This window comes from Hippopotamus amphibius, chromosome 1 (genome assembly GCF_030028045.1).
Source record: "Hippopotamus amphibius kiboko isolate mHipAmp2 chromosome 1, mHipAmp2.hap2, whole genome shotgun sequence".
NCBI lineage: Eukaryota > Metazoa > Chordata > Mammalia > Artiodactyla > Hippopotamidae > Hippopotamus > Hippopotamus amphibius.
In genome coordinates this window covers 112841547-112864711 of record NC_080186.1, presented here as the reverse complement: position 1 = coordinate 112864711, position 23165 = coordinate 112841547, and the positions used below count along the sequence as shown (strand labels likewise).

The window sequence follows — 23165 nt, the reverse complement described above, 5'->3', positions numbered from 1 at the left end:
GGTTTCTTTTGCTGTGCAAAAGCTTTTAAGTTTCATGAGGTCCCATTCTTTTATTCTTGATTTTATTTCCATGATTCTAGGAGGTGGGTCAAAAAGGATGTTGCTTTGATGGATGTCAAAGAGTGTTCTGCCTATGTTTTCCTCTAGGAGTTTTATAGTGTCTGGCCTTACATGTAGGTCTTTCATCCATTTGGAGTTTATTTTTATGTATGGTGTTAGGAAGTGTTCTAATTTCATTCTTTTACATATTGCTGTCCAATTTTCCCAGCACCACTTATTGAAGAGGCTGTCTTTTTTCCGTTGTATACTCGTGCCTCCTTTGTCAAAGATAAGGTGCCCATATGTGTTTGGGCTTACTTCTGAGTTCTCTATTCTATTCCATTGATCTTCCTTTCTATTTTTGTGCCAGTACCATACTGTCTTGATCACTATGGCCTTGTAGTATAGTTTGAAGTCAGGAAGCCTGATTCCACCAACTCCATTTTTCCTTCTCAAGATTGCTTTGGCTATTCGGGGTCTTTTGCGTTTCCATATAAATTGTAAGATTTCTTGTTCTAGTTCTGTGAAGAATGCCATTGGTAATTTGATCAGGATTGCATTGAATCTGTAAATTGCTTTGGGTAGTACAGTCATTTTCACGATGTTGATTCTTCCAATCCAGGAACATGGTATGTCCCTCCATCTGTTTGTGTCGTCTTTGATTTTTTTCATCAGTGTCTTAAAGTTTTCTGCATACAGATCTTTTGCCTCCTTAGGCAGGTTTATTCCTAGGTATTTTATTCTTTTTGTTGCAATGGTGAATGGGATTGTTTCCTTAATTTCTCTTTCTGCTCTTCCATTGTTAGTGTACAGGAATGCAAGAGATTTCTGTGCATTAATTTTGTATCCTGCTACTTTACTAAACTCATCAATGAGTGCTAGCAGTTTTCTGGTAGAGTCTTTCGGGTTTTCTATATATAATATCATGTCATCTGCAAAGAGTGACAATTTTACTTCTTCTTTTCCAATTTGGATTCCTTTGATTTCTTTTTCTTCTCTGATTGCTGTGGCTAACACTTCCAAAACTATGTTGAATAACAGTGGTGAGAGTGGACACTCTTGTCTTGTTCCTGTTCTTAGAGGGAATTCTTCCAGTTTTTCTCCATTGAGAACAATGTTGGCTTTTGGTTTGTCATATATAGCTTTTATTATGTTGAGGTAATTTCCTTCTATGCCCATTTTCTGGAGAGCTTTTATCATAAATGGATGTTGAACTTTGTCAAAAGCTTTTTCTGCATCTATTGAAATGATCATATGGTTTTTATCCTTCAATTTGTTGATATGATGTATCACGTTGATTGATTTGCATATTTTGAAGAATCCTTGCATCCCAGGGATAAACCCCACTTGATCATGGTGTATGATTTTTTTAATGTGCTGTTGCAGTCTGTTAGCTAGTATTTTGTTGAGGATTTTTGCATCTATATTCATCAGTGATATTGGTCTGTAGTTTTCTTTTTTTGTGACATCTTTGCCTGGTTTTGGTATCAGGGTGATGGTGCCCTCGTAGAATGAGTTTGGGAGTGCTCCGCCTTCTGCAATATTTTGGAAGAGTTTGAGAAGGATAGGTGTTAACTCTTCTCGAAATGTTTGATAGAATTCGCCCGTGAATCCATCTGGTCCTGGGCTTTTGTGTGTTGGGAGATTTTTAATCACTGCCTCAATTTCTGTACTTGTGATTGCTCTGTTCATGGTTTCTATTTCTTCCTGGTTCAGTCTTGGAAGATTGTATTTTTCTAAGAATGTATCCATTTCCTCCAGGTTATCCAATTGATTGGCATATAGTTTCTTGTAGTAGTCTCTCATGATGTTTTGTATTTCTGAGGTGTCCGTTGTGACTTCTCCTTTTTCATTTCTAAGTCTGTTGATTTGCATCTTCTCCCTTTTTTTCTTGATGAGTCTGGCTAATGGTTTATCAATTTTGTTAATCTTCTCAAAGAACCAGCTTTTAGTTTTATTTATTTTTCTTATGGTTTCTTTCCTTTCTTTTTTATTTATTTCTGCTCTGATCTTTATGATTTCTTTCCTTCTGCTCACTTTGGGGTTTCTTTGTTCTTCTTTCTCTAGTTGTTTTAGGTGTAAGGTTAGGTTGTTTATTCGATCATTTTCTTGTTTGTTAAGGTAGGACTGTATTGCTATAAACTTCCCTCTTAGAACTGCTTTTGCTGCATCCCATAGGTTTTGGGTTGTTGTGTTTTCATTGTCATTTGTTTCTAGATATTTTTTGATTTCCTCTTTGATTTCTGTAGTGATTCCTTGGTTGTTTAAGAGTGAATTGTTTAGCCTCCATGTGTTTGTATTTTTTGCAGTTTTTTTCCCGTAATTGATATCTAGTCTCATGGCGTTGTGGTCTGAGAAGATGCTTGATATGATTTCAATTTTCTTGAATTTGCTGAGGTTTGATTTGTGACCCAAGATGTGATCTATCCTGGAAAGTGTTCCGTGTGCACTTGAGAAGAAAATGTATTCTGTCGTTTTTGGATGGAATGTCCTATAAATATCAGTTAAGTCGAGATGGTCTAATGTGTCATTTAAAGCTTGTGTGTCTTTATTTATTTTCTGTTTGGATGATCTGTCCATTGATGTAAGTGGGGTGTTCAAGTCTCCCACTATAATTGTGTTACTGTCGATGTCCCCTTTTATAGCTGTTAGCATTTGCCTTATGTATTGAGGTGCTCCTATATTGGGGGCATAGATATTTACCATTGTGATATGTTCTTCTTGGATGGATCCCTTGATCATTATGTAGTGCCCTTCCTTGTCTCTTGTAATAGTCTTTACTTTCAAGTCTAATTTGTCTGATATGAGTATTGCTACTCCAGCTTTCTTTTGACTTCCATTTACATGGAATATCTTTTTCCATCCCTTCACTTTCAGTCTATATGTATCCCTTGGTCTGAAGTGGGTTTCTTGTAGGCAGCATATAGAAGGGTATTGTTTTTGTTTCCATTCAGCCAGTCTGTGTCTTTTGGTTGGAGCATTTAATCCATTTACATTTAAAGTGATTATTGACATGTGTGTTCCAATTACCATTTTCTTAATTGTTTTGGGTTTGTATTTTTAGGTGTTTTCCTTTTCTTGTGTTTCCTACTTACAGAAGTTCCTTTAGCACTTGTTGTAAGGCTGGTTTGGTGGTGCTGAATTCTCTTCACTTTTGCTTGTCTGGAAAGCTTTTGATTTCTCCCTCAAATCTGAATGAGATTCTTGCTGGGTAGAGGATTCTTGGCTGTAGGTTTCTCTCTTTCAGGACTTTCAGTATATCCTGCCATTCCCTTCTGGCCTGCAGAGTTTCTGTAGAAAGGTCAGCTGTTATCCTGATGGGTTTTCCCTTATATGTTGTTTGTTGCTTTTCTCTTGCTGCTTTTAATATTTTTTCTTTGTGTTTAATTGTCGTTAGTTTGATTAATATGTGTCTTGGTGTATTTCTCCTTGGGTTTATTCTGTATGGGACTCTCTGTGCTTCTTGGACTTGGGTAGCACAGGGACCTATACACAAAATTTTGTAATAACCTATAAGGAATAAGAACCTGAAAAAAATAGATATAATGTATGTATAACTGAATCACTTTGCTGTACACCTGAAACAAACACAACATTGTAAATCAACTATACGCCAATTTAAAAAAAGAAAAAAAGAAAATGACACTACCTTGCTATATAGCTTGGATTTGAACCAAGCCACACGGCAGCGCTATCCGCTGTACAATCACAATGCACCACAGGCCTGCAGGCAAGTTTCTTGACATAAATACAGTCCCACTATCTGTGTTGTTTTATTCTTGGACACCTACAGACGTTCATGCTTTTCTCTCTTTCGTGCCCGTCTCCGATGCTCCCTCCCCATTCTGCTACTTAATAAAAACAATTTTCATCTCTCAGAATCGGCCCGAGCCTCCTCACAGGCTTCCTGGGAGGTCTCGTTGTCTCCTCCGTGCCTTTGCTTGCTTTCGCTCCTTTTCACGTTTCGTCTTAGGACCTGATCCCTTTCCCGCGGATGCCACCGGCACCACCCCTGCTACACCCGCGGCGCGGATGGTCGGGTGAAGGCGGAGCAAACCCGGAGCCGTCACGGAGTCCCCCCCCCCGGCGTTCGGCTTGCCTCGGGCCCCACTGGGCTCAGGCCCGGGAGTCTCCGGGGCGCTGGCATCTGCGGCGGGAGTGGAGCGAGGCGCGGCGGGGCCGGCCGGCTGCCCTTCTGCCTTGGGAATCGCCCGACGCCCGGCTTCCCCACGGGACGAGCACCCTGCGTGCACTCCAGCTCTGCGGTTGTCCGAGGCTTGGGGCCGGCGCCGCTGTCCCGCGAAAGGCGGGTGCCTCCGCCTAGCTGGGTAGGCGGGCCTCGTCTCTGGAGGTTAAGAACGCTTCTCCTGAGTCTCTGTGGCGCAATCGGTTAGCGCGTTCGGCTGTTAACCGAGAGGTTGGTGGTTCGAGCCCACCCAGAGACGGATATCATACGTTTTAAAATGTAAGTCATCTATGACAGTTTCTAGTTTGCGCATCCCCTCCCAAGCTCCGCTAGTACTCTTCTGTCCCCTGACACAGAAGGATCTAAGTCCGAGTAATCACTGACCTCAGAGAGGATCTCTGGGGGAAAGTGTGTCACCAGGAATCCTAAATTCTCGAAAGAGTGGACTCATCATCTTCGCCCTGCAAACTCCTTCTACCAACGAAGTTTCTTCCACTGTTTGCACTAGTCTTTAACCCTTTCCATATACTTTTGCAATTAATTTGGTATTATGCTTTTCCTATTACAAACAATGATGCAGTCATCATTCTTATACACATGGCTATAGGGTAAAATCTTGGAAAAGCAGTTAGTCTATCATAGCTTCTACATGGTTTTGTAAATGATTCCATTTTCTCGCCTTTGTTGGCTTATTAGTTATAGCTCTTTCTTTTGTTATTTCATCAACTGCTTTGGACTTTAGAGCACACATCTGTAACTTACCTTCCAGTGATGTCCTACCTCTTCACTTTTCTTCCCTGCCTGCCTTTATGCTTTTGTTGTCATGCATTTTACTTTGCATATATTTTGAACCTCCAATCCAAGGTTATTACTTTTCCTTAAACTGTCCCATGTTTTAAAGAGATTTAATTGATAATAAAAAATCATATTTTCCCATGCAGATACTACTCTTGCCCTTCATTCCTTTGATTTTTAAAAAAAAATTTTATTGAATTATATCGATTTACAATGTTGTGTTAATTTCTGCTGTACAGCAAAGTGATTCAGTTATATATATATATATTCTTTATCACATTCTTTATCCATTATGGTTTATCTCAGGGTATTGAATATTGTTTCCTGTCCTATACAGTAGGACTTCATTTCTTTGTGTACATCCAGAATTCCAGCTGATGTGAATTTCCTTCTTCTTGGAGGACTCCTTTAGCATATCTTGCATTGTAAATTTCCTGGTGATGAGGTCTTTTAGCATTTGTATGTCCGTAAGTGTCATCACTCACCTTCATTTTTCAAAGAGCTTTTTTTAGGGCAGGCGGGGGAGGGGGGAGGCATAGATTCCACCTTGACTCCCTCTCCCCCCCCCCCCGCCCCCAGTCCTTTAAAAATGTTGCTTTACTATCTTCTCATTTCCACTGCTTTTGATGTGAAATCTGACATAGTCTTTATTTTTGTTTTCTGTATATACTGTGTCTTTTCTCTCTGGCTGCGTTGGAGATCTTTTTCTTTTTCAATAGATTTGAGCACTTTAATTATAATGTGACTAGGTATGGTTTTCTTTACATTCCTTGTGTTTAGGGTTCATTTGGCTCCTTGGATTGGTGGGTTTATAATTTTCATTATGATTGGAATATTTTCTGTCATGTTTTTTCAAAAACTTTTTCTTCAAAAAATTTCTCCTGATATTTTCAGAGACTCCAAGCACTCCTATACTAGGCCTTTTAAAGTTGCTCTACCATTTAATGATGCTATGCTCAATTAAAAAAAATTTTTATAGGACTTTCATTTTGGATATTTTCAGTTGTTCAAGACTTTGTGTTCCCTAATCTTTTTTTCCTGCAATGTCTAATCTGTTGTTGATTCACAGATGTTTCAGTTTTCATCTCTAAATTTCACTTTTTGCCATTTTTGTATGTTCCACACTTCTAATGAACTTTTTAGACATATGTAACAATGTAACATAGTCATGATAACTGTTTAAAGTCCTCTCTGCTGAATTTTACTTCATGTCAGTTCTGATTCAGTTTTGACTGATTGATTATATTCTTCCTTATGCGTCATATTTTCCTGCCTCTTTGCATGCCTGGTATTTTTTGTTTGGATGCTGGTCATTGTCAAAGTTTCCCGTCTGGATACTAGCTATTTTGATACTCCTATGAATTATCTTGAGTTTTGCTTTGGGTACAGTTAGGCGACTTGTTAACAGTTTGATCTCTTTGGATCTTGCTTTATGATTTTTTAGGTAGGTCAGTCTAGGGCTGGTTATTCTATGCCTGAGTGTTCTTCTGAAAGGCTCATGAATTATGTGAGTAGTCTAGTCTGGCTAGTGCAGTGAGTGCAACTGCCTGTGCTGTGTGAACACCAGGCATTGTTCCGTGATCTTTTCAAAAACTTCTTTTCTTGGTCTCAGGCATTTCTCTATAAGCGTGCTCTTATCAGAATGCTGAGTACCCGAGGGAGATTCTTTCATATCCCTGGATTCTCTCTCTCTCTCTCTCTCAATCTCTCTCATCACTGGACCTTTGTTCTATGAACTCTAGCTGCCTTGCTCTCTACCAACACTCAGCTTCATCTCCACAGTCTAAGGACTTGGTCTCAGATCCGCCTTCTCATGCCCAAGCTGGAAACTCTCTGAAAGTGTTAATGTGGGCCAATAGCAGGACTCACTTTGTTTCTCATCTCTCAGAGGTTGCTGTCCTCTGTTGCCCGATTTTCTGTGTCTAGGAAATTGACGTTATGTATTTGCCTTTCTTTCCCCTTTGGGGGCCCGCAAGAAGGAGAGGGTGAAATTTTAGGCAGGAGGGTAAATCTGATTTTTGTCATTCCTCCTTTGTCAGAGGTTGAAGGCCTCTCTCTAAATGTTCCTAGTTTGATTTCAATAGCAGGTGTGCCAGTTTGTATTGCCATTTTTCCAACCCCATGAAAGAGCTTTTTTCTTCATGTTCTTGCCATCATAACAAACTTTGTGTCCATCTATATGATACTCTAACAAGGGGAGTGGCACCATCCTAATTCAACTAAGTGAGAGGTACAACAAATGTCCAATGTGAACATTACTCAGAGATACCTTATTGCACGTGTTCAGCAGCTAAACTTCCAAGATGATTAGAAGGTATTCCAATAATTGTAACTATTTTTGGTGGTGACCTACTTGTTCGGGTCCAGAGAAGAGTGAGCAGAATGACTCCCAATGGATTCATACGAAACAGTTTATGGGTGGGAGGCGGGGGGAAACACTGGTCTCAGACAATCATTCTTCTTCCTTTTTCTTCATGAATACATTTTTGCCATCTTGGATGCACACATCTAATCACTGGTCACCCTCTTATTCAAGGCTGTGTTGGGGTGCTAATAACTGTCTGTATATGACTCCTTGACAGTGTTTGGCTGTTCCTGCAAAAATAATCCCATTTGAGACAAACCATTGTGACCAACAGGATTCTGCACCTGACAATCCATCTTGTGCAGACCTGGACACCAAGAGGTATTGGTTGACCTCCCCTGGGTTCTTCTGTTGAATCTCATGAGCACACATGAGCGCTTCAGCTTTTACACTCTAAATCGAGTTCTTCTACATTATCCCTAGTTTCTTAGTGTGTGTCTTTGTCTGTCTGCCTTTCTCTGTCTCTCATACTCTAGGCCTCCCCTAATCTACCTACTTTCTTCTCCTCTTCAGCTTTCCAGGACATTGCACTAGACTGCCTTCAAGCACTAAGCACTTATTAGGCACTTGTTAGATGCCAGGTCCTGCTGTGGGGAGGAGGGAAGAGATGCTGCATTGTGAGCCAGCTCAAGGTCTCTGCCCTGTGGAGCCCACATCTGGAGGCATTGAAAAGGGGCAGTGCAGCAGGAGCATAACTGGTTCCTAGCAGTTGTTCCCAGGCTTATCTGCCCACCTGGGGGCGGGGGGGGGGGTGTTCTAGCAGTGATGGAGACAAGAGAGGCATAATGAAGAATGGTAAGATGGCTGACTTCAGATGTAGAAGGCAGGTAATCAAGAACCAGAAACACTTTTTTATTAAGTAAACAAGCAGTTGAGGAAAATAGCAGGCTGTCAGTGACAGCTCCCTCCTTCCTGGAGCAGATATTCCATGTGTTCTACAATTCTTACAGTTACATTGATGGACACTGTCACCAACCTCCCAAAAAAGGTATCTGAACCTACTCTCAACCCATTCACATATGGCTGTTCTATAATCTATAAAAATATGAGGCAGCATCATAGTAAAACAGTGTTTCTCACTTCTATCTCAATCATAAATTATACAGGCAATTTGGTGCTCTGTGGTGACTTAAATGGGAAGGAAGTCCAAAAAAGAGGGGATATGTCTGTACATATGGCTGATGTAATTTGCCACACAGCAGAAACTGACACAGCAGTGTAAAGCAACTATTGTCCAATCACAATGTAAAAAAAATAAACTACAAGTATATATTGTACAACATGGGGATTATAGCCAATACTATATAATAGCTATAAATGGAGTATAACCTTTAAAAATTGAGTCACTATATGGTACACCTGTAACATATAATATTGTACACCAACTATATTTCAATAAAAAATTAAAATTAAAAAAAATATTCAGGCAAAGATCACACATCACTTAATTTAATATCAAAGAACTTAAAAATAAAAATAGACCTCAAGCCAGAAGTTTAGCTGACAGGTAATGAGAAATGCATGTTAGAATCATACAGTAAATGATACCCCAAATTGTAAGTGGAATAATTGTCACTATGATTTATAGAATTATAATACTAAATCTCCATTTAAAAAATATTATACCGTATATTTAATTTACTTGAAGACATAATTTTAAATTTGATAAATTTCAATATTTACTGGATTTAAAATTTCTTGTTAAACAAGTATAACCAGTGTAGGAAATTTAGGCAGTTCTGTGTTACTAAAATTTCGAAGAGGAAATAGCTCCAAGATTTGTGCAAACAAGAGTACTATGCTACCAGTATTTCCCATATAATTGTAATATTTGTAAAACAACATAAAGTAGTTTTTAGACCACAATTTTTAAACTGCTGTGATGCATACAAGGAGTCATATCTAGAAATACAACATTTTCTCTGCAATCATATGCCAATTATTAGAATTCTCTAGAGTGTTAAGAGTATTCGAGATTGATCTTTATCAACTTGAATTTTTTCTTGTTCCTAGCACACTAGGTACATGCTAATTTATCTCTATGATAAAGTAAAACAAACTTTCTGTTTTTTCTTCTTCGGAGTTACATTTCAGCAAGAACGTTCAATAAAAAGCCCCTTGAATGCTATCCACTGGAGTTCTCAAAGCAGAAGCTCTATCAGTACCCCAACTTTGGGGAGGGACACAGTGGAATGAACACATACTACAAATCAGGATGCCAGCGAAAAAAAGGTTTCCCTGACCGGGAATCGAACCCGTGGCGCGGCGGTGAAAGCGCCGAATCCTAGCCACTAGACCACCAGGGAGCCACGCAGAACGTTCTACTTAGCGTCTCCAAGTGAAAACTGTGAAAGTAAAGATTCTATTCCTGAGATGCCAAGAGCAGGAAAGACGGCGAGTCCCAGCGGCCCATGGCTGAATGCAGCTGGGCAAGGCTCCCAGCACTTGCCCCAGGGCTCATCGCCCTTCACCCCTCCGGCCTGGGCGACGCTTTGGGCTCTGAGGCTAGGCCGCAAGGTAACTGGCTGGGTCCCATCCTACTCTAGCTTTAGCGCTGTGTGCGGCTCCTGCTCTCTTTCTGAAACTCTGTTGTCCTTATGAGTCAGATGCCGACTGGCTCTCAGCAGGTGATGAGCGGATCCGTCTACTTCCTGATCTCTGGCCTAACTTCAGGGCGTCTCCTGATCAAGGCACGTGTTCAGGCTCCTTTTCGTGCCTGGACAGCTGTTAGTGGGGTTCTTCATCTACTCGTCTTTGGCTCGAGCCCCCGAGGCGGAGCTGGGTTTGGTCTCTTTTTGTTCTGTCACTCAAACCAAGTGTGCTGAGGTGTGGGAACGCCAAGTGTGCTTCACAGGGATGAACTTCTTAGTTTTTAGAGACAGAATACTTGTCAATGTGTAGAGGAGATTTAGGCGCTAGATTAGATGAGAGGATTTCCGAACGTAAAGGTGACCTGAAGTTGGCCTTGTCCTGTGCCCTCCTTGGAGTAACTGAGTCCAAAGTGACTCAGACAGGGGAGGCCTGGTTCGTAGTGCTGAGTAGTCACAAAACTCCTCCCAGGTTTCTTGGGGATCGAAAATGCAGCTGCCTCTTGGTTTTCAAATATGAATATAACTCCGCAAAAAAAGGGGAACCTGTTTCCGCGCGGCTTCGAACCGGGGACCTCTCGCGTGTTAGGCGAACATGATAACCACTACACTACGGAAACTACATAACCGTCACGTTCCAATGACATATCCAAGAAATGTGCCTCTTGCCACGGCTGACCGCAAACATTTTTGAAATGAAAAGGACTCTGGGAGCACAAGTGATCTCTCAGGCAAGGAGTTTGCAGCTCCCGAAAGCCCCTGGTTTACGGGTCCTCGCCTCCCCCGAAGCGAGGTCCCTGGGGCCCCCACAGTTTGACTTCCGGATCCCGCATCCAACGCACAGCTACGCACCCGAGTGCAGGGGTCGCCCCCGCTGACTCCCCAGATCCCAGGGGCCCTGGAGACCCCGCCTCCCAGCAGTGTGGACACCGCCCCACCCGGGCTGCGGGCCTGCACCTCCGCGGCCCGTTTCACGGCGCCAGCGGGAAGCATGCTCGGCTCTCGGAAATGAGCGGTGCTCCGAATCCAGGGAACCGTACCACCCGCCCTCCCCGCCCTCCCCTCTGCTCCGACGCGCCCGACCCGAGCGCTCCTTCCTCACAAGCCCTTTCGCCGCAGCGCTTCTCCGGCGTTGTCTCTGGCAAAGGGGCTTCCCCAGGTTCCTGCCGCGGTCGCTTACTCTAGGCGTCAAGTTTAAGCCCAAGACTTTAATCACGCTTTCACGTTTAGCAGGAACCGTAGCAAAGGCTGACGGCCCAGGTCATTTGGCTGTTGGAAAGTATCGAACAGCAACGCAGCCTCGCTTCCCGGCCTGTACTGAATCTGAAGAGCGGGCGCAGCAGCAAGCCGCGGAGGACCCAGGCGCCGTCCACGCAGATCTCACGGTTGTTCATCCCTCCCTCATCGTACTTGAGATTCTGCTTGAGGAACAGTTTTGTTTTACCTTTTACAGTGTCTGAGATGTCTCCTATTTGCCTTTTATAATTTTCCAGTTCAACAGGCTATGGAGAGGGAAAGGAGGTTTTCCCAGAAAGCCAGTGTCTGGAGGGGTTTTCGTGTTCAACTCACAGCACACGGCCAGCAGGCAGAAAGAAGAGTTTCTTTTTGCTGAAAGATTTTAATGTAATGTTGTCTGTCTGTCTCTGGTTTCCTTTAGAAGTAAAGGTTTACAAGTCTGGGGGAGCATGGGCCATTTTCTCCGGCAGTTGCTTTTCTTCTTTCTTAGTGCGGCGATCACTGCGTTTCCTTGACGCCTGAGGTTCAAGTGCTCCGACGCCGAGGAAGGCGCTGGCAGCGTGCGCACTGGCCCCCAGGCCGCAGGGCTCTGCCTTGTTCCGCGTCGGCTCCAAGTGCCGTCGAGGGTGCGATCGGACTGCAGCATCGTCACCAGCGCTGGAGGGCTGAGTCCCCAAAGAAGCGGACTTGAAAATAGCTTTAGATCAGGACATTTCATGTGATTTCCCCCTTCTTTCCCCCTCCCCTCCAGGTTCTAGTTTTCACCTCCTACGCCCAGCCAGAGGAACGGATTCGCATTCCTTTGGTCGCCTCCGGCGCGCTGCCGTCCCTCCTAGACCAGACGAGGGGGCGTCGTCCTTTCCCCGACGGGGCGGATGGACAGTGGGCGCCCGAGGGACCACGAACACACATCCGTGCCATCGGCGCCCACAAACCAGGTAAGGCGGCCCCTGGAGCCTCCCTGCAGCCGCAAGGGAAGGCGCGGGGATCCAGAGCCGGCGAGAGGAGCGCGCTGAGGGGACCGGGCCCTGCCCTTGGCCTCGAGGACGGGCGCAGAAGAGGGACGCAGCCCAGAAAAAGCGCAACGGCTGCCCACACCCCCTTCCCCATCCAAGGTTCAGAGTGAGGGAGCCGAGCGTTACACTGATTGCCGCGCCTTTGTCGGGAGAGTCGTTTGCCCAAATCCAGGGTCGCAGAAAAGAGGGACCGTGTAGGCCAAAGTCAACGTGGACCGGGAAGCAAACACGACGTCCTAATTAACTGGATGTGGGGTCTGAGGAAAACGCTGCGTCAGAGACAGCTCTTGGTCTGAGCCTAAGGAAGGTGGAGTTGCCATCATCCGAGGCGGGAGAACGGCAGGCGCAGCAGGTTGTGGGGGGAAGACCGGAAATCCAGGTCTGGGGGGAGGTCACGCTCTCTTTCTGAACCTCAGTTTCCTTCTGAGTCAGGGGCCTACCTGGCTCTCAGCGGGTGATGAGCAGCTCTGTTGTCTACTTCGCGATCTCTGACCTGACTGCTGGGAGTGTCCCAATAAGGGGACGTGTACCGGCTCCTTTTCCTTCGCGAACAGCTCAATTCGCAGCGTCTGACATTCTTCATCTTTGGGTCTTTGGCTCCAGCCCCCGGTGCAGAGCTGAATTCGTTCTCTTTTGTTCTGCAACGCAAATCAAATTATTCCGCAAGTGTGCTGGGGTGAGAGAAAGCCAAGTGTGCTTCAGAGAGATGTCCTTGGTTTTCGGAGACATCATAGTGTCAGCGTGTAGAGGCGATGTGGGCGCCAGCATCGTCACCAGCACTGGAGGGCCGAATCCCCGAAGAGGCGGGCTTGAAAATAGCTTTAGATCAGGACATCTCATGAGATTTCCCTCTAAGAAGGTGAGGGGATTTCCGAGTGTAAAGGGAACCCGAAGTCGGCCTTGTCCTGTTCCATCCTTGGATTACCTGGTTTTGCCTTGGTCTGCAACGGTGACCCAGAGCAGAGAAAGCAGGCCTGGTTCCTAGTGCTGAGTAGGCTCTCAGGGAGTAATGGAACTCCTCCCAAGTATCTTGGGCCAAGGAAATTGCAGGTGCGCCCCCTGCCACACACCTTCTGCAGGTGTTTTTAGTTTCTTGAATGGCAATGTGAATTTCAGGGGAAAAGAAATATACTTCATGTTTCCGCCCGGTTTTGAACCGGGGACCTTTCGCGTGTGAGACGAACGTGATAACCACTACACTACGGAAACAAGAACAGTGCCCACACTTAACCGCTATGTCCGTGAACACCTCAGGTGTTGCCATCACTATCCTCGTCATCAAACTTTTCCACTAAAAAATCAACCTGGAACCACCGTTGATCTCTCAGGCGAGGAGACTGCGGCTCCGAGAGGCCCCGCTGTAGGCTTCCTCACCTTCGCGAAGAGAGGACCCTCGAGACACCCACAGTCTGGCTTAGGGATCTCGCACCCAATGCAGAGTCTCCAGTTCCACAGCTATGCACCCAAGCACAGGGGTCGGCCCCGCTGACTCCCCAGCTTCGGGAAGCCTCAGGAGAGGGGTGGGGGGCAGGCTTAGCGCGTTTGATCCCCAGGGGGCCCCGCCGCGTAGCAGTGTGGACGCCGCCGCTCCCGCGCTGCAGACTCGGGCCTCGGTGGCCCTTTTAGGTGCGCCTCTGAGCCCTCGGCTCTTGGAAATGACTGATGCTTCGAAACCACCCGGAACCGTAGGACCTGCTCTCCTCGCCCTCCCTGCCCTCTTCTCTGCCCCGAAGCGCCTGACCTGCGCGATCCTTCCTCGCACGTCTTCTCGCCGCTGCCCTTCCCAGGTGTCCTCCCCTGCAAAGTCGTGCGGTGGGACTGCGGGCGCTCCGGGTCCTGTCGCTATGGCTTATTCTATTCGACTTTTAAACTCCATTTTTTTGATCACACTTCCACGTTTTAGCAGGTACCATAGCAAATGCTACGCTTAGGGCTTTTGACTCTCTGACAATATCGAACATCAGCGGAGCCGATCCAAGTTTCTTGGCCTGTACTGAATTCATTTGAAGATCTGGCCACCAAGCGGTTATTAACCACCGGGGGTTCAAGAGCTGCCTGAAGATCCTGAAGGTGCTGGGCCCAGGAACAGCCCATGAAGATTTCATGATCACAGGATTTCTCCCTTTTTCCTGAGATTCTTTTTTAAAAGGCAGTCTAATTTCACCTATTAGAACACCCCAAACTTCTTTTTATTTGCCTATTAATTTTCCTGCTCAACAGGTTATGGAGTGAGAATTTTAACTATGAGTTAGAGACAGTTCTCAGGGAAAGGTGGTGTCTGAAAAGTTCCCACATTTACCTCACAGCAAAAGACCAAGAGCAGAAGCAGTTCCTTTGCTGAAAGATATTAACATTTTCTCTCTCTAAGGACTTCTTTGACATGAAGTTAAAAATAAAAGCTGGGCAGGGGAATATTCTTTTCTCCCCAGCGGTTGCTTTTCTTAGTGCAATGATTTCCTCCATTGTTCACACGCAAAGTTCGCCCCTTTCCCTCCCCAACCCCCGCCGCAGCCCCCCCCCCCACCAAGGTGGGAACAGGGTGTTCAATGAACATCCCTGTCGCCATGGTCAAACTTGTTCTGCTTTGGCTCAAACTGGAAACTGGGACAGGAATTGGCTCTGTCACCCTCACCAATGACTGGAAAGCCTGTTCCAGGTGAGGCAGATGTCATGATAGCTTTATGCAAAAAATTTCAGGACACTTTCTCCTCTTTCCTTCCCTCTTTGATCTATCTCCCTCCTCCTCCACCCACTCAGAGGGCAGGATTCATCCTCTTCCTGCCTTGGAGGACACTTTGGAGTCCCTCTGGATAGAAAAAGGGAGCAAAAAAAAGAAAGAAAAAGAAAAAGGGAGCAGTTACCTTTTCCTCTGCAGGAGTGAGAAGGGCTACGGGCACCACGGGAACCACAAACTCACTTCTTGGACCCCTGGGCCCCTGTGCCTCAGGGGATCCTGACAAACCCGCAAAAGTGCTGCCTGAAGCTTCTCTGCAGACTGAACGTGGATGTGTGAGTTTGAATCTCTGCATGGCTGTGTAAATTCAGACAAGCCTGACTTCAAAGTCCAGGCTGGGTCCACTCAGCAAGGTTCTCTTCCTTGGAAGAGACAGTTCAAGAGATAGTTCAGTGAGAAGGGAAAGAGCCTATGAGATTTCAGGATCTAAAGTTACCAGGAAAACAACCTCACCTGGAATCAGGTCTTCCCGTGGCTGGTGAAGGTGAGTTGCATCTCCAGTTTGCCAAAGCAGACCAAATAGACAACCTTGCCCAGGCTACCAGTGAGTAGGCAATCTCCAATCTTTCCTCGAACTTCCTTACACAGGGTTTCTGTGGCTTCCAGGGATGCAACTGAATACTTTCCCCTCCAAATTGCGTTATTTAAAGAAGAATGATCAGGTATGAAGGAACTAGGAAAACCACTACATTAGGGAAAGCCACTATTCTTGAGAGGGTCACAACCCCTCTCCTGAATTTTAACTGCACTTTCCCAGGTCATTCCCCAGGTTGGGCCCATTTTACACTCGATGCACTGTTGATGGGGCCAAATATGAGGCTAGGAGGTTCACAGATGAATATTTCAAGTATAATAGTCATTTTAATTTAAATATGCATTATAAATAAATAAATATGCATCCCAAAAAACCCAGAACAAACATATCAAACTCAGTTGTGCCATATTTACAAAGATAGGAAAGAGGAACTATATTATCATATGAACAATGTCATAAAATAAAGTAGCCTTTAAATAGCTCTTGTTTTCAGTAAAGTCTCTTTCCCTGGATATGCCCATTCAGGCTTTTCCAAAATCTGACATTCACTGCCAAATCCTAAAATTTGTTTTCTGTTTCTAGACTATTCTTCCCCACTCTGTATCTTTACCTCTCCCCCATCATCTTGCATATGCAGAAAGAGTAAGACTATGTTAATCTCTAATTTGCAACATTACATCCAACACTGAGGTTAGCAAATTAGGGACCTTCCACAGGACTCTGTATTCCTAGAAAGAAAAATTATCAATAACACAAGACTTTAAACATTTTGTATTTCAAATAAACAAAATATTTGTGAAGATTAAAGTCCAGAAATGTGACCTAATTTTTTTTGTTAAAAAAATCCAGACTCTCCCAAGTGTTGCACACACTTTGCCTTTTCATCGCCTTCAAACAACAGGAGATTTATTCTCCCTGAGAATACAGTAGAGGATCACAGGAGTCAACCACTCCTGTGGTTCTATGCTGAAATGAGAGGCATGTGGCAGGTGTTCTATGTAGGGTATGTGTTCTACACTGAAATGAGAGGTGTGAAATGATAGAATGTTTTGCTCTGTGTGATGCTCAAATAAATTTTTACAGATTTTAAAATTGAGCTATGTGGAAAAGAAGTGCAACTTGAGGACTTGCACTACTTGATTGAAGACATTATAAGCTCTGATAGGCAACTCATAGACAAGCACATATCCTGTGCTAGTGGCATCAGGACCCACAAACAGATAAATAGGCTCAGCTGAAAGACCCGAAACTGACCCATATCTATATATGGTTAACGTTTTTCAAAACCAGCAGTTCATTGAGGGAAGGAAATACATTTGATAAATGGTACTGGAACCACTGGCTATTCATATTAGGAAAAGAAATTCTACCTCACACGACACATAAAAGTTCATTTGATGTGCATCATAGACCAAAACATAAAAAAGTTAAAGGTATAAATCATTTTGAGAATAGCTTTGTGACCTGGTAATAGGAAAAGGTCTATTAAACAGGACACAGAAAAAAATAGCATAAGTAAGAATAAATTAGACTTATCAACATTATCAAGATCTTCGAATCGAAAGACACCAATAAGCCAGGGGAAAAACAAACTACAGACAAGGAGAAAAACTTGCCAAACTTACCTGACCAAAAACCACAAACAAACAAAAAAACTTGTATTTAGAATGTATAATGAGCTCCTCCAGGCTGATAATAAAGAAACAACCCAAGCTCTCTACTTGGGTAACAGATTTGAGCAGATAGTTCAGAAAGGGAGATATACACACGTCCAGTAAAGCACATTAAAGAGTGCTCTATATGATTAGCTGTCAGGGAAATGAATATTGAAACCATATTATGAGACCACTACTTTCAGTAGCATGGCTAAAATTATAAAGACAAAAAACATCCAATCTTGGCAAAGATGTGCAAAAACCCCACAACGTTCACAGCGTTGGTGGGAATGTAAAATGATACAATTGCTTTGGAAAAAACTTTGGTTGTTTTTATGAACTTGAGCATATACCTTGCTTGGGTACCAGTAATTCTTCACTTAGATATTTTTCCAAGAGAAATAGAAACACATGTGCACAAAATCTCCTTTGTAAAGAATGTTCAAAGTAGCTTTCTTCACAATAACTAGGACTGGAAACACCCAAATGTCCATTGTTAGGTGAAGGTTAAGGAAACCTGAGATATCCAAGCAATGGGATACTACTGAACAATAAAAAATGAATAAGAAAAAAAAGGAATAAGTATCTGACATACTCAAAAGTATGGATAAAATTGAGAGACATGGTGTAGAGAGAAAGAAGCTGGATACAAAAGAATACATATGCTATGATTCCATTTACATGAAGTTCTAGATGATGCAAGACTAATTAAGAAAAAAAATAGGACAGTGGTTGTCAATACATAGTGCAGAGGGTAATGAAGATGATTTTGATGATTCTAGTGATTTTATGTTATTTTTAAACTTTTAAGTATTATTTATTTGTTTTTATTGACAGTTGAAATGTAATACTATATTATTTTCAGGCACACAGCATAGTGATTCAATATTTTTATAGATTATACTTCATTTAAAGTTATTATAAAACTTTAAATATTGGCTAGATTCCCTGTGCTGTACAATATATCCTTGTAGCTTATTTATTTTATATAGTAGTTTGTACTACTTAATTCCCATCCCTATTTTGTGCCTTCTCCCTTCCCTCTCACAACTGGTAACCACTAGTTTGTTCTCCATATCTGAAAGTCTATTTCTGTTTTGTCATATTCCTTCCTCTCACTGTTTAGTTTCCACATATAAGTGATAACATACAGTATCTGTCTCATACAGCCCTCTGTCTGACATTTCACTAAGCATAATTCCCTCCAGGCCTAGGAAATGGCAAAACTGCATTCTTTTTTTTAAAAACATAAATTTATTTATTGGCTGCATTGGGTCTTTGTTGCTGAGCAAGGGCTTTCTCTAGTTGTGGCGAGCAGGGGCTACTCTTCGTTGTGGTGCGCGGACTTCTCGTTGTGGTGGCTTCTTTTGCTGCAGAGCACGGGCTCCAGGCGCATGGGCTTCAGTAGTTGTGGCATGTGGGCTCAATATTGTGGCTCACAGGCTCTAGAGCACAGGCTCAGTAGTTGTGGCGCTCGGGCTTAGTTGCTCTGCGTCATGTGGAATCTTCCGGGATCAGGGATCAGAAACCATGTCCCCTGCAATGGCAGGTGGATTCTTCACCACTGTGGCACCAGGGAAGTCCCCAAAACATCATTCTTTGTTAAGGCTGAGTGATATGCCATTGTGATAGATCAATAGATAGATATAGATATATATATCACATCTTTATCACATCCAACAACTTGGGTTGTTCCCATATCTTGGCATATTCTATGAATATTGGGCTGCATGTATCTTTTTGATTCAGTGTTTTCATTTTCATTGGATTTATGCCCAGGAGTGGAATTGCTGGAATAAATAGTAGTTCTATTTTTAGTTTTTTGAGGAAACTCCACACTGTTTCCATAGTAGCTGCATCAATTTACGCTCCCACCAAGAGTGTACAAGGGTTCCCTTTTCTCCACATTCTCACCTATGTTTGTTATTTGTACACTTTTTGATGATAATCATTCTGACGGGTGTGAGGTGATAGCTCCTTGGGGATTTGATCTGCATATTTTAAATGCACTAAGCTCATCCTCATTTCTTCCTGGAAACCCCACTATTCTATTAAATATCTCAACCAGTAAACATGGCTATGATGGCACCATTTCATTAGTGGAAGCTTCAGACAAGGCTCCTTGAGAGGAGCCATTTCACATTAGGGGGTGGTTTCTGAGCATGCTCAGACATGGGGCACCTCCAACGTTCCCAGTAGCCTAGCCCTAGGTCTGTTTACTGTGGATATTCCTGCTCTCTGGCTGCAAATAAGGGTCACGGTTAGTGCTGAGATTAAAAGCAAACTGAAAGACACAACAGTTCCTGTCAAGACAGATGCCAGGGGCAGCCAAAGGTTACTGCAGCCAAAACACAAACTGACTTTGCTGAGAGATTCTGCATTTCCTTTAATAGTTTCCATGTAAAAATATCACACTATTTTCTTGCTTTGTTTTTCACAACTTGCTTCCTGACAGGATGCAGTAGGAAGCACAAATCCTATGTGCTGATCTTTCCAGAAATGTTTAGTTTGATCAGAAAGTAAGATACTGAACAAGATCATTAGGCTGTCCACTTCAGAAACAACAAAAACAGAAAAATCAGAAGTTCCAGCTAATAAGGACCAAAGTGCAACTTACAAGCTTTAATTGGAACTGGGGAGATATCAGTACCACAACACACTTAATTCTTAATCTCTTGGTTGTATATATGCATAATATAGATGCATATGTTAAATGCAACTATACCTACATACATACACATGTATATATCTATTTGGTCATTACATTTTTTAAACAACGGGAAAATTTATACCTGGAGCATATATTAGATATTATTGAATTAGTATTAATGTCCTAAGATTTGATGACTGAATTGTATTATGGTTATATACAATGATGCCCTTAATAACAAGAAATACATACTGCAGTATTTAGAAGTGGGCTTTTTGTCTGCATTTAGTAAAGAAAGATGAATGTGTGAATGGGTGAGTGCAGACAGAGAAAAGGAACAAATGAATGTTAATTTTTGTATTTAAATGAACAGAACAGAGGTGTTCATTGTATAGTTCTTTCAAAGTTTCTGTAGGTATGAAAAATTTCAAAGTAAATCATTTGCGGTGAGGGGTGGAAGCGATTGTAAAACACAGGAAGCCATGAAGAGTTAACTAGTCCTAGACTAAAAATTGGCTCTCAGTGGGTATCTCTCTTGCAGAAGGGTGTGACAGTCCTCAATGCCACCCACTCGTACAAACAAATGTAAATCACCAGTGTGCTTTACAGAGCCAACTAAAGGATCCCTTCCTGCCACCCAGGATTCATCCTTCTTACATGAATCAGCTTTCTAACCTGGAAATCTGATAAGTTGGAGGCTACTTTATATGTTTCAAAGGTTCTGAATAAGATGTCCTGCTTTTATATTTGATAGCAAAAGACAAAGGGTATGAGAAATTTATTTTCAGAAAAAAAAAGTCCAAATGAGAGTAATTTGAGAGCTACCGTTTCCATCTAGGCATATTCTCTCTCTCTGTGGGTCCTAAACAGAGACCTCTAGGATGGAACTTTTGATGGAGTACATCAGAAGTACAACAGTGAACAGGGACCTCTCAGCATCCTTCTCTGGCAGAGATTCTATCATTGTGTCCTTGGGTCGCCCATTGGGTGGATATGTATGAGACCGCTGCTCTGCTTACAGATGCCCAACCGTGGGGGCAGCACTTTTTGCCTGAGTATCTTAGTTCCCAGAGTGTGAGACAATGATTTTTTTCCCCCCAATACCAGGTGCACAATAACATTTAATTTTGGAATGAAGTGAGGTACTCAGACCTGGTTTCTCTCACTCTGGGGTATAAATATAGTGGGCCCTTTAATGTTTGACTCTCCTGCTTTAAGCTGATGAAAGAAAGCTCTATAACTTTGATGTGTACAAAAAGATGATAGGCAACAGAATGTATATAAAATAAACTGTATTCTAGGGTCTTTATAAACTGCCAGCCTTCAAGGAAAAGGGACATGTGCTGAAAAGCTGATGAATGGTCGGCCGTGACATTATTCTGACTTATTCTTCACCCAAGGCCTTGCCATGTTCTTCCAGCTGCTGCTGACTCCAGTTATTCACAGGATGGGGTGGGAAGGAAAAAGAGTTAGGGCTTCTCAAGATTGTCTGAGCATCTAGGTATTGGTGTCCCTTAGGCACTTACACGTTTGTAGGCTGAAGGGCTGTGATTGCTGCCGTCAAACCATGTATTTGGAGTAAAAGCCTAGAGTGGCTGGGAAATCTTGCTCTTCCTTTCAGATTTGGACTTTTGCTTGTTTTGTTGTTTTTCTCATCAGTTGGGGAAATGTTTGTGACTATGCTTTTTTGAAATAAGACAGAACTCTTCATAGTTCCAGCATTTGTTGTTACCTGAAACAGAAAACAAAAACAAAAACAGAATTTTCTATCAGGTTCTGATGATACCAAACTGAGGTTTGAGTGAGAGCTAAGAGAAGAAAGAGGCCACGTGACACCTGAATGCAGTTAAGTGGATAAGCTCTGGTGGTAAGCCTACAGTCTGGAGAGAGAAGGCTGTGCAAGCAGATTAGAGGCAACGTCCTCAGAAATGGACCATCTGCCCTGTGGTGTGGAACAAAGGCCCCCACTCCCTCAAAATACTGATAGTCCTGCTCAAAGCTGCTGCAGCTCGTTTAGCCAATCCCTACCACCTCCTCCTCAGTAGCACTTTATTCTCCATTCTACTCTTGTGGAGAAAAATGAAGGCCTTTGACACCGCTCAGGAGAGATGTGCCTAGCTTCAAGCATGGACAAGGAGAAACAGTCTCCTCTAGGAAAGAGAGGATATTTTGAATGGAAATTTGGGTGGTGCCAAGGGAACAGCCCTAGGATGTAAAAACTAGGAGGGTCCTCAGATACCATCTGTGTACTGTGATTTATAATAAGAAATGTATATTTGGTCTTCATCCTGTTTTTGGCATAGAGCTCCTAAAACCCTTGGAATTTCCTAAGTGATGGAAGGATAAAGTTTATCGTGTTATATTAATGAAGCAACTTTTGGAAACCAAGTAATGTTGGGGCTTGTTGCCAGGAGGGTCCACCTTGCGATTAGAGGGTTGGACCTTCCAGTCCCAGCCCCTGACCTCCCGCGAGGCGCGAGGGGCTGGAGATTGAGTTCAAGCACTACAGGCAATGGTTTAATCAATCAGGCCAATGTAACGAGGTCTCCAATGAAAACTCAGAAGGTTTTTAGGGTTGTGAGAGCTTCCAAGTTGGTGAACACATCGGGGTACTGGGAGAGTGGCTGGCTCTGAGAGGGCACAGAAGCTCCACACCCTTTCCCCATGCCTTGCCCTATGCATCTCTTCCATCTGCTGTTCCTGAGTTATATCCTTTTACAATAAACTGGTAATCTAGTTAGAAAAATGTTTCTCTGAGTTCTGTGGGCTACTCTATCAAATTAATCGAACCTGAGGAGGGGGTGGTGATGTCCTCTGATTTCTAGCCAGTCAGTCAGAAGTACAGGTAGCAACCTGGGCTTTCAGCTGCCCTCAAAATGGACAGAGTGTCAGGTACAGGGGTGTGGGGCAGTCTTGTGGGACTGAACACATAACCCTTAACCTGTGGAATGGGAAATCTCCCTTACCACACTGGAATTGGTACCAGAACCTATATACCATTCAAGTACAATTCCTTGGCCCATGAGGAAACAGTAGGTCAAGAGGTTAAGCGGTGACTAAAGCCACATGACCTGTAAATTGAAAAACTTGACTGGAATCCTGGCTTCAATAATAGGGTGAGGTTTTAACTAAGTGGTGGATTTCCCAGAGCTACTTACTCCTGGAGCCTGGAGTCTGGGGACCTGTAGAGGGAGCATGTTTCTAGACTAAGAAAAACTATGAGAATTCTGGGTTGTGTAATAGTTTTGGTCTCCCCATCATCTTTTGTTTTGATAGCCAGATATGGCAAGAGGAAACAGAGATCTGAGAGTGATCTCACCCTGAAGCTTTTGACCACTTATCTCTGGAATATGACTCAGGTGAGCC

At 43.3% G+C, this 23165-nt stretch overlaps 3 non-coding genes across 3 annotated transcripts; 1 reads left to right on the top strand and 2 right to left on the bottom strand.

Annotated features, from left to right (window-relative positions):
* Positions 1 to 4410: 4410 nt before the first annotated feature.
* TRNAN-GUU (transfer RNA asparagine (anticodon GUU)) lies at positions 4411 to 4484 on the top strand. Its single transcript has one exon. It is a non-coding gene; the product is annotated as a tRNA-Asn (tRNA).
* Positions 4485 to 10520: 6036 nt separating this feature from the next.
* TRNAV-AAC (transfer RNA valine (anticodon AAC)) lies at positions 10521 to 10593 on the bottom strand. The gene has a single exon. It is a non-coding gene; the product is annotated as a tRNA-Val (tRNA).
* A 2768-nt stretch (positions 10594 to 13361) lies between these two features.
* On the bottom strand, positions 13362 to 13434 carry TRNAV-CAC (transfer RNA valine (anticodon CAC)). The gene has a single exon. It is a non-coding gene; the product is annotated as a tRNA-Val (tRNA).
* Positions 13435 to 23165: the final 9731 nt, after the last annotated feature.